Source organism: Silene latifolia, chromosome 7 (assembly GCF_048544455.1).
Source record: "Silene latifolia isolate original U9 population chromosome 7, ASM4854445v1, whole genome shotgun sequence".
Taxonomy (NCBI): Eukaryota; Viridiplantae; Streptophyta; class Magnoliopsida; order Caryophyllales; family Caryophyllaceae; genus Silene; species Silene latifolia.
Window position 1 is genome coordinate 53,775,432 of NC_133532.1, and position 17,187 is coordinate 53,792,618.

Below are 17,187 nucleotides of genomic sequence, written 5' to 3' on the forward strand. Positions count from 1 at the left end.
AAAATAGATGAAAACAAGTCAATGAAACAACATTGTCCCTTGTAACAACGCCATTTTTATAGGTTCGTTCTTTCGATGATATCAAACAATACTTTGAATTCTAACTGACTATTTAGGCAAGCCGGAGTTAACACACAAGGGCAGGTGATCAACGAAATGTAATCTACTTAGAGTGGTACCTAGGTCACTATTTTGGTTTTGGTTTATGGTCTAAACTAAAACAATATAATAAAAGCGATAAAATGGAATGTAAACTAAGTTATGCTAAGATAATCAGAATTCAAAAAATTAAAGAGAAATTGGGACAAATGGGTTCATATAGGGTAGATTAAAGTGTAATACTTAGGTCTTGGGTTAACTAGAAGTCTATTTTGTCTAATGGGCCTAGTCTCGCAAGCTAAAGACCCTACCTAGATGACATAAGCTAGCTCTCGCGTACACCGAGTCAATTTACTATAGAAGCATGGTTCTAGCTCACTTAAGGCTCTCGATCTTATAACTGCATGTGCTTAACAAGAGAAGAAAACTTTTAAACATTCATTTACACATTTCAACAAACATGTAATATGCAGCATGAGCTGATCAGCAGGGTTCTACTGATTCTAACCCTGACTCAAGCTCAAGCCAACCACAACCTGAACCATCTCCAACACAGATCCCAAGGAGGCTAACTATTTCTAATTATCAGCTCCCAATTTGGCCAACTGATAGAGTCCTTAGCTAAGCTTAATTGGTGGCCAAAATCTAGGGTTAATCCAGCCTAGTCAGTTTAGTATTAGCATTAAATAACAAGAGGGTAGATGGAATGTCACTGTCAATAAATTATATTTCCTGAAAATGTTCAAGCAAGGACCATAGTTGAGAGCTCGAGGTATTTGGAGGATAGACACTTTCACCCAACATCTTTTTACTAGCCAGCAAAGACATTTAGAGTTTGGAAACTCTAAAAGAGCAACAACTTGAGGCCTACACCAGAAACATCCAAAGGGGACTGACATTCACCTGTTTACCCTCTTATTTTCACCTTTTCTTTTAGTTGACTCCCTTTGTAAAATATATTTTTTATGATATGTATTTCCTGGATGGATTTGTCACCCTTGGATGTAAGAATTAAAACACTAAATCTAGGGTGAGAAGCCTATATAAGGACCTCTATCCACACTGCATTGAGGCCGACTTTTGATGAATGAAAACTAAACCTGAGATTACTCTCAAATCCAATTCTATTCAACTTGTGTTAATCTGTAGTTGTGTCAGTCAGGCCTGGTGGTTAGCTTGTGAATTTCTGTAACTAATTGATCAAAGTCTATGGTAATTGTTAAGTTAATTCTGTGCCTTGATGTAAATTAATTTAGCATTGTTGTTCAAGTTTAAGCTTATAATTCCTATGTTAATCTATGGGTTTCTTTGTTTAAATTTGTCAAACTATAATCTTTAGTCTCATGTGAGTCTTCTTTGGGGATTTCATGTCATAGTTATATCAGTTATTCAATAACAATCACAAAACAATTCACTTCAGTCAATCTGTCAGGACATTCATCTGTCAGGCTACTTTGTTGAATTTGTTAAAAATACTTAGATTGCTTCTAAGATACCGAAAGTTGGTTCAGATTAATTTCATATATTAAAGAAATTTTCTACAAATTTCCATGAATTTAGGAGATCATTTACTATTTTTACCAAATCACTGAAGTTTATAGTATTAACACTTTGTTAGTCAATTATCAATCTAATTTCCTTAAAATAGTGACTGTCCTGGGGTTATACACTGCAAATTGGTACCAAGAGATAGGTTATAACATAATTCCACCTTTTTTTAGTCTGGGTTGAGAGTATTGTGAGTCCATTATCCCTAACTACTTTAAAAACACAAAATAACCATGAGTGAAGAAAGATTTGCTGGAATAGAGCAGAAAGTAGATCAACTAGCAGGAGCTGTCAATGTGATGGATAATGTTATGAATGCTGTCATGGAGAGGATCCCAAACCCTGATCCTAGAAAACCACCACCAGTCAGAGGCAGAGGCAGGGGCAGGGGCTTCCAGGTAGGAGCAGGAAGACCACAATAACCACACCATGAGCAAGTAGAAATGGTCTGATTCAGATGAGAGCAATAAGACTCATGAAGAGATTCCTGAGTACAAATACATGCATCTAACAGTAGAATTTACTGAATTTTCTGGTAGCCTTAATCCTGATGATTTATTAGAATGGATTAAGGATATTGAGAAAGGCTTTGAGTATAAAGGTTATAATGATGTTAAGGCCTTTAATGTTGTTGTCTTGAAACTGAAAGGGTACGCTTCGCTATAGTTTGATAACCTGAAACACCAAAAACTTAGAGAAGGGAAGGAACCCCTTAGATCTTGGTCTAAACTTAAGAAGAAAATAATGATAAATTTGTCCATAAGGATTATACCCAAAATTTATTCATTAAACTCTCAAAGCTTAGGCAAGATGAGAGACCTGTTGAAACCAATTTGAGGGAGTTTGAACAGTTAACCTTACAGTGTGAGATTAATGAAAAACCTGAGCAAAGGATTGCTAGGTTTCTTGAGGGCCTTGATAAAAACATTGTCACTAAGTTTAGAATGCAACCCTTATGGTTTTATGGTGAGGTTGTTAACCTCTCATTGATATAATACCCGCCCCGTTAGGGACCCGTTGACTGGTCGTTGACGGACCTTAGACATATGGTAGACCCTTGAGAACCTTTCATACAATCGAACTTAGTACTTGGCGACCTTTAGACGTGAGGAACTCGATATAGCATAGGCTACTCGATCGAGTAGTCCAGTAACTCGGTCGAGTAGAGGCCACTCGATCGAGTGCGACAGTTTCAGCGGTAAGTTATAAATCCTAAAGTTCTAAACCCCAAATCAGTTTTCATTTCTTCTCTTCCTAAACCTAATCGACGACACATTTTCTCCTTCACCCTCCTTCAACCTTTGATATCCCTTTACACTTGGAGACACCATGGGGATGGAGACTTCAGTCGGGTAGCGGGCTTGTCGCCGGAATGCCGAGCATAGGTAAGTCATCATCATCGTACTTGGGTTTCCTTGTGGTTATGTTGTTAGTAATAGGGTTTGTCCCTACTGTTTGTGATAGGTGTTAATGGTGGTTGCTTTGTCTTCATACGAATTATGCGGTGTTGATGCTGATTGCTAAAGGTAGGTTTTCCTACTCAGTACTGTTGATTGATTGTCATATGTGGTTAAAGTATAGTTGATTTTGTGATAGAAATGTTGTGCTTGTGTACAGGGTACGTCCTTAGCTGAGTGGAGTCATCATCGGGAATGGCTTCCCCCCTTGATTCGCCCCTTGTGGTTCCCGTCACAAGGGGGATGTGCACATTAATGGAAATGGGTTATTCACTCTATGGTTTTGAGCGGGGCTTAGGTGGGAAAGGCTGCGGTCCCCCACTGGTGGCATGGAATATCTGTTGCGATGGATATTCTGGCAGGACTGTACCTTCGGGTTAGTCAGATGATTGGAGTTGGAGATGGTTATGTGTATGTTGTGTCTTGTGTTGTGTGTTGTTTTTTGGTTACTGACCTTATGTGGTGTTGTTTGTCTTTCTTCTTGTTATCTGTCCGCCGTGATCCATTATGGTGAGAAGTCAGTCTTAGTAGGTGTTGATATGTGAAGCTTAGCTGGGCGCGTTGGAGTTATGAGTCTTTTACCGAGTCCTGGCTTGGAGTAGTACCACCGTAGTTGACAGTTGTTTGTTACCAGTTGTATCTTTTCTTTTTGTTAAAGTTGAACCTGTAATAAACATAAATTGTTCTTTATTGACGTTATGCTATTTACTATTCCTCGGGCAACCAAGATGGTAAGACCCTTATCTGCTAGGGAAGGTCTTGTTAAGGCTCATTGGTAAATGGGGGTGTTACAAAGCGGTATCAGAGTGACGATTTTGGAACCTGTAACCAATGAACATAGTGAGTCTAATAAAATGAACCTGGTGTATGTGTATTGGGAGTCCCTTGAATTTGATGTGACTCGTATTTACGCATATTTAGTCCCTTAACTAACTCCGTTCTTATGCTTTCTAGCATGCATTAGGGTCGTTTCTTATCTTTAGCTTCCTATTTTGCACATTATATGAGGTGTTGTGCCTTTGGTAGGAAAGGAGTGTTAGCCTTGCGTGCATGGAGCAAAACAGATCTAAATTTATCGCATCTAACGACCAAAACTAAAAGGAGACCGATACTAAAGGCCTAAGTTGGTAGAACAAGTAATTGGGCAATGATGAAGGACTTCCACGAGTTAGGGGATAACCAAAAGAAGAAAGAGCAAAGCTGCCCTTCTAGACGAGCGTCCCAGAAGAAAGACGGGCATTCCACTAAGGAGGACGGGCATCCCCAAGCTCATCCTGGGCATCCCTAAAGCAGGACGGGCGTCTTTTGAGGCAGCATGGACGTCCATCAAGGGGAGGTCGAGCGTCCCAAGCTAGGACTTGCAAGGCGTTAGACTTCATTTAAGGGGCTTAATCGTCATTTAAGCCCTTAGTTAACCTAATAATTGTACTTAGTATAAATACTCCCTTGTAATAAAAGATTAACATTAACTCATTAGAATAGATTAGATATCAATTAGCTTAATTACATATTAATTCTTCCTTAATTATTGTTCAAGAATTCTTAGATCTAGTTGGGTAATTTGAAGATTATTTGGAATTATTGAAGGATTGACAACTCTTCATCATCAGTCAAGTTTTCTTCTATTATTATTTCTTTTCCATTTTGTTCATCATAAGTTTGGTACAATTTCTTTACTCCTTATTTAATCCTTGTTTATTACTTTACTCTTCAATCATGTTTATGCTTGTTAAAATAATTGACACAATTGTTAACATGATTTCCATGATAATGAGTGAGTAGTTCTTTAACTAGGGTTAATGGGGGATTAGGGGAGTTAATCATGGGGTAGATATTTACTTAATAAGTCCATATGAATGCTTGCTTGTTGTAGTTTCAATTAATGCACATGTTATGCTTGATGAAATGCTTTATTGACAACCTTGCATGATTCTCTTATTCTTTCAACAAGACTTGTAAGACATAAACTAACTCAAGACTTGTTAGACCATGCATATAGTTGAATAGGGAGAATTAAGTCGTTTTAGGTGTTGTAAAGTTGTGACCAACTCGGCTCCGAGACCCAAAACTACCTAGGAATTGTAAGATATAAACTAAACTGGATTCCACTACAACAATAAGTTGCTTGCATCTATGAAACTTATTTATGTGATATCATCATGATTCTCCTATGAACCTATGACACCCTAGTGCCTTTAATCAATTGTTTACACCCCCATTTATTTACCTTGATTTGTTTTCCAATTGTCTTTATTTCCTTTGTTAAGTAGTTTAGGCTACAAATCTCAACTCAAATCAAATTGTGACACTAAAACATAATTACTTGCAATCGATAGCTTAATTCAATACTCGTCCCTTAGGATCCGACCTTTACTTACCACTCTACCAAGAGTAGTTTGTTGAGATTATAAATAGTGTTTGATTGAAAGCTTAGGCGACAAAGTTACTCTCATCAGAATTGCTTGATTTTGAGTAAGAATGCGCCCTCATTTCCAAAATCCCGGCCCCAATATGCTTAAGCCAGTCACTTCGTATGGGAAATGGAGTCGGAAATTGTCTGTGCTTATGTGTGTAATATGCAATATATATGTGTACGAAGGTAATGTCTTGTGTGTAGGTGATAGAATATGAATGCGTAACTGTTTGTATAGTTGGGTATGTGTAGGTATGTGGATGGGTGATGGGATGTAATGCAAGTAAATATAAGGTTATGTGGTGACATGCAAGTGAAAATTGATTTACAGGATTGTAATGTTGATAAAACCGTATGAGCATGTTGTGTTGTAGAATTTAATATGCATATGTATGAGTAGGACATCGTTGGTGTTATGAGTAGATATGTGAATTAAGGTACGTGGTAGTGAGATCGTATGTTTTATGGCATGTAATAAAGTAGAATTGTAATGTTTTGATTGCGGCAATTGTGTTATATGCAAGGTAATCTTAATCGATAGTGATAGTATAGAAATAATTAGTGACGAGTTCTGAGTATGCCTTAGACTCCGAACGAATTGTTATTTTGCAGGAACCACTAATCAGACTCGTAATCTTTTGTCACTTGTTTTGATCTTACTCGACCGAGTAGGTGGGTTACTTGACCGAGTTTGCTGAAAAACAGAATCGTTGTCTATTCTGCCAATGCTGAAACTCGATCGAGCATCCCAAACTCGATCGACTAGAGGCTACTCGATCGAGTACCTCAGATACTCGATCGAGTAATTTGCTACAGTACACGGGCTTCCGTAAAGTCCTTCGAGTTTTATATCTTTATTCTTCTTATTTCTTATTTCTATCCCTAATTCTCTCATAAACCTCTTTCTTTTACAAAACCTTGGTGATTTTGTGCTTGATTTCTTCCGCATATTCCTAAGTTCATCCGCCTAATCCATTTCCAAACTTATTTAAGGTAAATATCTACTCTCTTATTTGATTTTAAGTCAATTTGAAGCATGTATTTATGTTAGATTTTCTGGAAATTCCGGTTCTATACCCAAATCTTGCATTATAATTGTTGTATTTTGATAGAAACCACCTTAAATTATTGTTATTGATGTTAGGAATTGCAAAATTAAACCCGGTTTATGACTATGTTCAACTCGGATTTTTCTAGGGTTTGCCCCACATTTCGATTTTTGTTCATCAAATTCATCTTAAGGTGTTGAAAAAGAATAAGGGATGTTAGTAGTATCATATTTGGTTCTTTATTTTGGTTATTTTCATCAATAACTTTCGTCTTAAAACTCCGTCTTAAAATTGCACATGGCTGAACTTTTGCCCCAAATTTGCTACAATTACCGACTTATTAAGCTTGTTTTTTGTAGGCATTCAGTTTAGTTGCTTCTATGACTTGCTTAACCTTTATATTTTGGAAATTTAAAGCATCTTTTATGAATTACAAAGAGTAGGGTAATTGGCAAAAAAATCGTGTTTTATCTCAAAATTTTACAAACTTTGACATGAGATTTATCTAAAGCATCATCTTTTTTGTATATGACAATTGAAAATTTTTACTTTTGAGTTTTTAAACCCTGATGTATAGCTAAACTATGTTGAAATAGATGCCGAGAACCGCAGCTACACGACAAAGCAAGAAGACACGCGTCGCCGAGGTACAGGTAGGGGAAGGAAGTTACGGACCCGTTATTCCGCCCGTTCCTGGATAGCCTACGATAATCTTTGCTAAATTTAAGTAGAGAGACGCTTTTATAGAGTTTTTGAGTCGCACCTTGAGACCGACAAGGTGCATTGATACGAGTGTGTTGAAAGAGTTGAAAATAGAAGCAGATGTCCGACATATCTTTGAGATACTTGGCTTGGAGGGGTTGTACCACTTGAGGAAACACTATTATGCCTTTTTGACCCTAGAGTTCTTTCACTTATGATGTGGCTGAGAAGATGGTATGCTTCCAGTTGATGAACACTAGTTTCTATCTGACCCTTGACCAGTTTGCCGATCACCCGAGGCTTATACGGCCCAAGAAGGGATATCTTAGGGATGTCTCGACCGAGTGTGGAGCCAGTGGCTACTTGCCCTTGTTCACTCTTAGATTTGCCCCTACTTCGAGTAATATGTTGATCAATGATATTCAACTTGTGACCTTGAAGATCTTTCTCCGGGCCATGACCTGTTTGCTCTACGGAAGGAAGAATGTGAGTAAGATTAACTCACATGAGGTGATGTTGTTGGTCTCTTACCTGAACCCCACCCGACAGGAGCGCTTTTCCAATAGTACCCCGACGATAGTTTGTGCCAGTTTAGTGTTGATGGTGAGGTCTTCGACGTGCTACCTCAGTTGTGGTGCTATCACCACTCACCTAGCTGAGAGGTTGACCAGTTTTGAGGCCTCTGCGGCTCTCAAACCTTTGACCTCTGTTGTCCCGACAATGGACAAGGCCTACTTCATCTCTCAGAAGTTGTTGAGAGCGTTTAGTGATGGTTGTTTAGCTTGGAGGGTGAGTGTAATACTACGGTTTTCTATGCTTATGGATACTCTATCGAGTGGGGCTTACTCTATCGAGTAAGTAAGTTTAGTTTACGAAACAGTGTTATATCTAATGGTTACTCGATCGAGTATGTTGGGCACTCGATCGAGTAAGGGTCACTAGATCGAGTAAGTGACTTACTCGATTGAGTAAGTCGGTTCTGCGGGTTGTTTTAGTCGGTTTTTGTTAGTAACGCGTGATTGATATTTAAAGCTTTCCGTCAGTTTCTCTATCACTTTTATCTTTTCAAAAACCTCTCAAAACAAAAGCAAGTTACGTTATTTCCATCTTCGTGTTTCTATCATATACCAAAGGCTAGATTCGTCGGATCGTCGTGTTCTTTACGTCGTTGAGTTCGTCGTGTCGTGGGTAAGATCCTTGTATAGTTTTTATATCTGTTCGTTGCGTTTGATTAAAACCTTAATTGGGTAATTTGGGGGTTTTGGAGGTATAATGTTGTTTTAGATGGTAATGGTATGATTATGTGTTTATAGGAGGTGGTTTCGTAAAGGAGCAATATTGAAAAGCTGCTTTGTGACGATCTTGTGATTTGCTAATTCCAGGCAGGGTTTTCTTACTTGGTTATTGATTACATATTTATTGATGATGGTTGTGTTTATTGTTGATCGTTAACGTATTAGATTAAATTGGTGTTGTTGTTGAATAAATGGTTGTGTTGTCTTTGTCTGTGGTTCGCGAGGTGTGTCCCCGGCCGAGTGGAGTCACTTTCCGAAGTGGCTTCACGCCCTTGATTATCCCTCTGTCAAACCCGCCACAGGAGGTGATGTGCACATTAAGGAACATGGGTTATCGCTCGGAATAGATGAGCGGGGATTTGGTGGGTACGACTGTGGTCCCCCACTGGCAGGGTGGAATACCTGTTGCGATGGGTATTCTGGCAGGACTACACACTTTAGTGTGTAGTCAGGTGTGTGGAGTTATAATGGAGTTGGGAGTTATTTGTTGTTTCTATATTGTGTACTTTGTTTTATGTAATCAGTAACTGACCCCGTTTTAAATGTTTTGAAAACCATGATGACCCATTCGGGGATCGTGAGCAGTTATTGAGCATGCACAAGATGGCTTGCGCAAGGAATAGCTGGGATGGAGTCGTCACAAGTCTTTAGAGTCTTCCGCTGTGTCTTGAACTTATTTTTTTTTTAAGTTGATGGGTTTTTGGAACGTTTGTATTACTTATACAATTTGGGATTTTGATATTGTACACTTAAATTCATGTACTTATTTATGTATGTTTCTTAATGGTCTATTTGATATACTTTGCCTCGGGTAACCGAGATGGTAGCATTTCCATGCATTAGATGGTCTTCGTAAGGCCCCTTGGTGTATGAGGGTGTTATAGTGAGAGGTAGGAGTTGGATGAGGGTGCCCGACCCGGTACATCTTAACGTGACCGAGCCGTTGGATGAGAGTGACCTTCCTGACCAGACTTACCTGATCATAAACAACCTTCTAGAGGAGATGCCTAAGTCGGTCGGGGGAGACCATGCTAGGAGGGAGGACAAGGTACCCAAGGAGGGGAGAGGATCCCAGAGAGTGAGAGAGGTGATTGGAGTCTTAGTTTGTGCAGCAGGGACCTCCCCATTACCAGTATCCTAGCTACCCGTCTTCCTTCAGCCCTCAGATGCAGGTTAGTGAGCATATAGAGAGAGTGTCCAATGCCTTGGTGCTGTGCAACCTCCATGAGATGGCTATGTGCAAGGTATTGGTATAATACCCGTCCTTTTATAGACCCGTTGACTGACCTTAGACACCTGTCTAAACCTTCGAAAATCTTACGAGATAACCTTGTGACGTTATAGCTCTTTGGAGTTGTTGTTACTCGATCTAGCGGAGGCTACTCGATCGAGTAGCTTAGTCACTCGATCGAGTATAGGCCACTCGATCGAGTAAGTTGCCTACTCGATCAAGTAACGGGAATTTAGCGGGGAGTTATAAATCGTGAAACCGTAAAACCCCAAATCATTTCTCCTTTCTTCCTAAACCTAGGTGCCGCCATTTCGCTTCTCCTTCACCATGGTTCATCTCCTTGAGGCCTTTGAGAGTGGTTACACCATAGGGATGGGATGCTTAAGTCGGGTAGCGGTCTTGACGCCGAATTGCTTTGCTTAGGTATTTTGTCATCATCATCATCATCATCGTCTCCCTTGATTTCAGTATGGTTGTGGTAGTAGTAATAGATGGTTATGGTGGTTGTTATAGGTGGTCATGGAGGTTGCTTGTTATCTTATGGTCGTGCCCGGAATTGTTGCAGTTGCTAAGGTAGGTTTTCCTACTCAGTACTGTTGGTTGTCTAGAGTGTCTATGATTGTGTATCGTTGGTTTAGGGTCATTGTTGTTGGTGTAGATTGGTTGTTGCTGTCCGTGGTTGTTGTGGTTGGCTGTGTTTGCTAGTCTATGATTTGCGAGGTGCGTCCTCGGCTGAGTGGAGTCACTTACGGGAGTGGCTTCACGCCCTTTATTCGCCCTCTGTGGAACCCGCCACAGAAGGGGATGTGCATATTAAGGAACATGGGTTATCGCTCGGATTAGATGAGCGGGGATTAGGTGGGAATGGCTGCGGCCGGTCCCCCACTGACAGGACTGGACCTTCGGGCAGTCAGAGAGAGGTGGTTGGTTGGAGGAGACGGTGATTGTGAATTACTGTGTTAGTTGTGTCGGTTTTTGTATTTGTTACCGCAGTTGTTGACTTTGTGTGGTTTTGTTGTGCTGTCTTCTTGTGTTGTGTCTGCCGTGATCCACTATGGTGAGCAGCCAGTCTTAGCAGGTAGATGTATGGATCATAACAAGGTGCTTGGAGGGACGAGTCTACCATGAGTCATGGCAGAGATATTTTCAACTAGTTTATGGTTATCACGAGTTATATCTTTTGTATCGTTGGTTTGGTTGAAATGACTTGTAATTTAATATAACCGTTATTTTATCGACATTTGATTATTACTATCCTCGGGCAACCGAGTTGGAAACGCCGTTATCTGTTAGGGAAGGTCTTGTTAAGGCTCCTTGGTAGATGGGGGTGTTACAAAGTGGTATCAGAGCGACGATTTTGGAACCTGTAACTAATGAGCCCAATGAACGTAGTAAGTCTAATAAAATGTACCTGGTGTATGTATGTTGGGAGGCCAAGCCGATGCTTGATTTTGGGTGAGTGGGCGCCCTCATTTCAAAATCATGGCCCCAATATGCTTAAGCCAGCCACTGAGTATGGGGATATCGAGTCGGGAATTATGTGCATAGATGTGTATGATGAATAGGTTAGAAATAGCTGCGATGAAGTATATGGTAATGTTTAGTGCATGCAAATAGTGATGACGAACTGTGAAAATGTGTGAATTGTTGGAAGTGTGTGTGGGTGTGATAAGGATGGTGAAGGTACTAATAGTTGCGTACTAGTGTTGGATAATGTGATAATAATAATGAGTTGTGAGTCTTTATATGCGTTTTAGTTAATAACAGTTGTTAAGTAATATGTATGGAATTTTAATGGTTGCATTGATAGAACAAGCATGAAACCGTTAGCAAACTTGAGTAATATATGATGGATTATTGCTAGATGGATGCTTAGTGTAGTGTAACATAAGCCGGATAATTGAATTTGCTAATGCGTAAGCAAATGTGAAGTAATGTGTTGATTGTTTATATGTATGAGCTCATATCATACCAAATTGTCTTGTATAATGTTTGACATAGGATAAATGATATGTGTAATGTTCGAATGAAATAGTTGTGTTACGATTGAGTAGAAATAATGTGTCGTGATTGGATGAAGTAATCTGTGACGATTTCCAATATACTTTGGAATCGACACGAGTTGTTGTAATACCCCGTAATTTAGTGAAGTTTTCATAACTAATTTACGAAATTCGAATAAATAATTAAAGACGTTTATATTTAATAATTGAAAATAAAACGGGATAAATATAAAAATAAAATAATAAAATACGGAATTGGAGTTGGGCCGTGTGCTATAGGGCTTGGGTTGGCCATGTATGTTGCGTAAATTAATAGAGTAGTTGTCGGGATTGAATAATTACTACTACTAATAATAATATATTTTATATTTCCTAATTAGTTCCTTATAACCTTAGCCTAACAATATAAATAGATGAAACCTCAAACAATGGTCCTTATTATTCATCAAATCTGAACAATAAATTATAAAGAGAGAGAGAGGGAGAATAAGAAGGGGAATAGTAAGGAATTTATCGTCTTTTATCGTCTCAAGGTAATATTCTCAGACCGTCTCATGTATACACCTTTGCTTTATTATAACTCGTAAACTAGAACACCTTTTGACGAACTAAGACTGTCACCATGACCATGGTACACCAGGGGGTGACCGGACCTCCGTTTGACCACCATTGACCGACAGGGGAAGGGTTGTTACTGGGGTTTTACGTGGTTATTTGGTGTCTTTGTACCGTTGGTGCAACTCGGATTTTACCCTTGTCATGACTATTATAAGACCTGCACCTAGGTGGGTGGCTCCTAGGTCATTAGTCGACCACTGTGGCTGGTTAGGGGCGGTAAATGTAGTGGCTTTTATGGTGGTTGGTTTGGATTTCGACATTGAGTATTTACACGATAAACTCAGATTTACACCCCTTACCATGACTCGTTTGACTCGAGCCTGGTGATGTCAATTGCGCACATTTAGTCCCTTAATTGAACCTATTTTGCATACTAATATAACATTTCATAGCCATTTTATCCGTCAATTCCTTCCTATTTTGCTTTCCTAGTACGTTTTATATGTCTTATAGGAAAGGAGATAATGAGGCGGAATTTCCGTCTCTCGCGCATATTCGGAAGCTTGTTGATGATCTTGGATGGACTAGTATGAAGAGAAGGCAAGAATGATGACCAAGGATGTAGGAATAAAGAGTATATAGGAGCATCATAGGCATAAAAGCAAGAAAAAGGGAAACAGCAGCTCAACCCGCGCGGGTCAAGCTCAAGTAGAGCAAGATACAGCTCAATCCCTCGGGTTGAGGCTCAGGTTGCGCGTTTTTCACTCGGGACGAGCGGATTGTTTGACAGAATGCTTTTCCTTGCTCCTTGATCCGCGTTTGTCCCTCGAGAGTTGCAATTCTCTACTCAACCCTTAGCATTGTTATTTACTAATCTACCCTTGCTTAACCTAATGATGTACCACTATATATACTCCATTTGTAATAATCAAGGGATCAAGTTCTCTTAGATTAGATTAAACCTTCCTTAGGAGTAGATTAGAATAGATTAATCTCAATCATTCCATAAAATTACATATTAATCTTTCCTTAATCATTGTTCAAGTTTATTATTATTGGGTAATTGAAGATTATTGGGTTATTATTGGAGAATTGACAACTCTTCATCAATCAATCAAGTTTTCTTCTATTATTCTTTGCTTTATTATTTGGATCATCTCATATAGGTGTAATCCCTTTTACTCCTGTTTAATTATTGTTAATCACATCATTAATTCATCATGTTTTGCTTTGTTAGTATGATTGACAACCTTATTAACATGTTAAACTTGATCATGAGTAAGGAGTCCTTTAGCTAGGATTAATGAGGAATTAGGGGAAATAAACATGGGGATTGATCTATACTTAATCTAATATGTTTTCATAATTAATTTGCTTGCTTATTGTGATTTCAACTTATGCACATGTTATGTTTGATGAAATGCGAGCCTATGAATCCTTGCATTTTTTGATCCATCCCTTATCTCTTCAATGAGACTTGTAAGATATAAACCAACTCGAGTCTCATTATACCATGCATGGAGTTGAATAGGAAGGATTAAGTCGACTTGTAGGTATTGTACAGTCTAGACGACTTGGCCCCGGGACCCAAACCTTCTTAGGGATTGTAAGATATGCACTAACTCGATCTCATCACAACAATAAGTGTTTGCATCTAATGGAGAACTTGTTTGTATGATCTACTCCCATGAATTCCCTATAAACCCATGATATCCTAGCACTTGTAATCATTTGTTTACATCTGTCCTTTTGTTGATTGTTTACTTTCCATTGCTTTTATTAGATTAGAATCATCAACCCAAATCAATTGTGACAACCCTAAGCACAACTACAATTAGATTGAACAATTTGAATACTCCCGTCCCGTGGATCGACCCCGACTTGCTTGCTATGCTAGTAGTTGGGTATAAATGTGTTTGATGGCGGACAACGACCCGCTCCATCAAAATGGCGCCGTTGCCGAGGACGGTGTTGTGTATTTGAATCGTTCTTTTGTCTAGTTTTAGTTGTGCTTCTTCTTGAGGGATCTTGGTTCCTTGAAAATTTTATTTCTTATACTTGTTCTATTTCATATGTTTAACATGTCTACATTCACTTTTTGGCAATATGAAAATGAGTCTTTTGATAAGTATATTGCAAGATTTGAAGATTATATGACTCATGCTTGACATCATGGTTTTACTGTTTCAAATTATGAAGCACGTTGTGTTGTTTATAATGGCATGAACCTTGAAACCCGCAACTTGGCATTTCACTTGAGTGGTGGTAGGATATGTGAGATGAGTTGTGAGGAATTTTGGGAATTTGTTGAGTTCGTGACCATCCATTGTCTTAAGAAAATTGTATATGACATCTTTGAGAGTGCCAAGGAAGTTATGGAATCGATAAAAACCACATTTCAAAAATTCATTGAGGAAAATTATGATGAAAATGAGAATTGTGAGAATAAGACACCTTTCTATAACCTTGAGCCTACCCACTATGTCCACAAATTTGCCACTCCTTGGGAAGATGGAGTGCTAGATGAAGAGAGTGATGATGAGGAGGAGTGCGTTCTTGATTGTGAAACCAATGATTGGATGCCGACACCTTACTCTTCTTGTGTAACAATGAAACCAACTTCCATGGAATGAAAGCTTGAGTGAAAACTCACCCTTTGAGGATGACATATTAGAAGGAGATAATTGTGTTGAACTTGGTGAGCCTTGTTATGACAACCCCTTTGATAATAGACTTGTTGGGATGAAGAATATGAGGACATTTGGGAACCCCAAATAGACACCCTCGAAATCACCTTAGATGATAATGAGAGTACTTGCATTGAATGTGGTGATTTTGACTATTTGGAGGACGCGTTGAGTGAATTGCCAACCGACTACCCATTTTATGTTCCTACCATCCATCACATCTCTTATGATTTTTGTCATAGTATTCTTGACATGCTTGTTCGGTCTTTAACTTGGGCATTTTTCAATTGCATAATCTTGTGTTGCTATCCATGCCTATTCATGTCCCATTCCCAAGAATTTGACCGACTTCTACGTGCTTTGAGTGCTAGTGATATTTTGGCATGAATTTATTAATTGACAATCTTTGGTTTGATGGAGTTCCTTAATAACCATTAACTTGTATATATGCATTTAGTGTAATTTTGCATTCATTCATTTAATAAATTGCATGAGAGATGAAAAGGAGGGATCTCATATTTTTAATTGAGCTTTTTGAAGGAAATTGATAAAAATGAGAAGGTAGAAAATGTAAAGAAATGAAGAAAATGGATATTTTGGGCTTGTGCACATCTTTTCTATCATAAAAAAGGTGTTGGGTCAATATTGCTTGAAATCTGTGCATCTCGAGCCCATCCCGTGCGGATTGAAGGACAAGAAAGAAGAAAAAGCTCCCTGCCCAAGAATCTGCGCGAGTTCTGAAGAAAATCCCCATCCCAGCTCCCAACCCGCGCGGGTTCAGATTAACCCGAGCGTGTCCACTGCCAACCCGAGCGTGTTCATTTCAGCCCGAGCGGGTTCAGCCTAAAACTGCAGAATTTGTTCAGGAATCAGGGCAGATCATTACCAACCCGCCCATGTTCGGCTTTTAACCCATGTTCACTCTATTTTCAGTCCGTGATATAGCCTTACACTTCAACCTCACCTACCATCTTCATCCTCTACCTTCAAGCTCAACCCCAACTCACAAAACATCACTCAAATGTCCAAAAATCTGTGAGCTATAATTGTGTTTCGGGTTTGATTTTTGCCTTCTAGCTTCAATACATTGCTTCTAGTGTTCTAATAAGTCATTTTCAAGGTTGTTTTGCTCTTATTTGTGGATATTTGAAGCATTCTTGAGTAGTGATACTTGGTGGATTTTAAGACTACAACAATGAGTTTTTGGGGCAAGAGTAAGACTACTACTACTAAGGGATCAAAGAGGAGAAAAGAAAGTAATTCTAATGCTCCACCGGAGTTCCAAATGCAAGAAGAGGAGTTAGTACCGGAGATAGAGCAACTTGATGATTTCCTGGAGGTAGTATTCATCAAAAATGAGCATAGGAGGCGATTTGTGAAACTACTAGGTAAGGAATTTGAGCCTACTCGTTTCATTTGTCGTCAAATTTTGGATAAGCTTGGTATTGAAGGACAAACCGAGTCTTTATTTAGAGGAACGGGTCTTGAGACTTTATTTAATATGCATGAGGAAACTTATCTTAGCCTCACCTTGGAATTTTTGTGTAGTCTCAAAGTCTTTGAAGGAGAAAGATATGGGGTGTCTTTGGAATTTAGGTTGTGTAATGAGACCCACCAAATACATTTGGGTATCTTTGGTGAAATTTTTGGACTTGTGATACCCAAGACCGACCTTGAGAAACCCGTGGGATTCACGGAGTCACGCTTGTGGAGAGCTATCACCGGGTTGGATTTAAATGATTTTAAGAGGTGTCATGCTTTCTACATTCATCACCCGGTTATTAGAGTGTGGCATCAATTTATAGCGGGGATTATCATTGGTAGGAGTGACACGGGAAGTATGAGTCAACTTGACATGACTTTTCTCGAGTTATATTTGAATGTCCAAGGTTGCCAAAGTACAACTTTAATCGCGCACTTGAATTACTTGTCCGATTTCGAAATCTAGCAAAGGGTGCGACAAAGTCAAAAGGAATTGTGATGGGTGGTCTTGTGACTAAGATGGCCAATGTTTTATGTCCGGGATTTAATGATGATGAGAGGTATGTAGCTCTACCCGGAGACACTTTGATTGATGAGAAAGCTATCTTTAAGCATAACAAATGGTGCAAGTATAATAATTTGGGAAGCATTGATTGGTACACC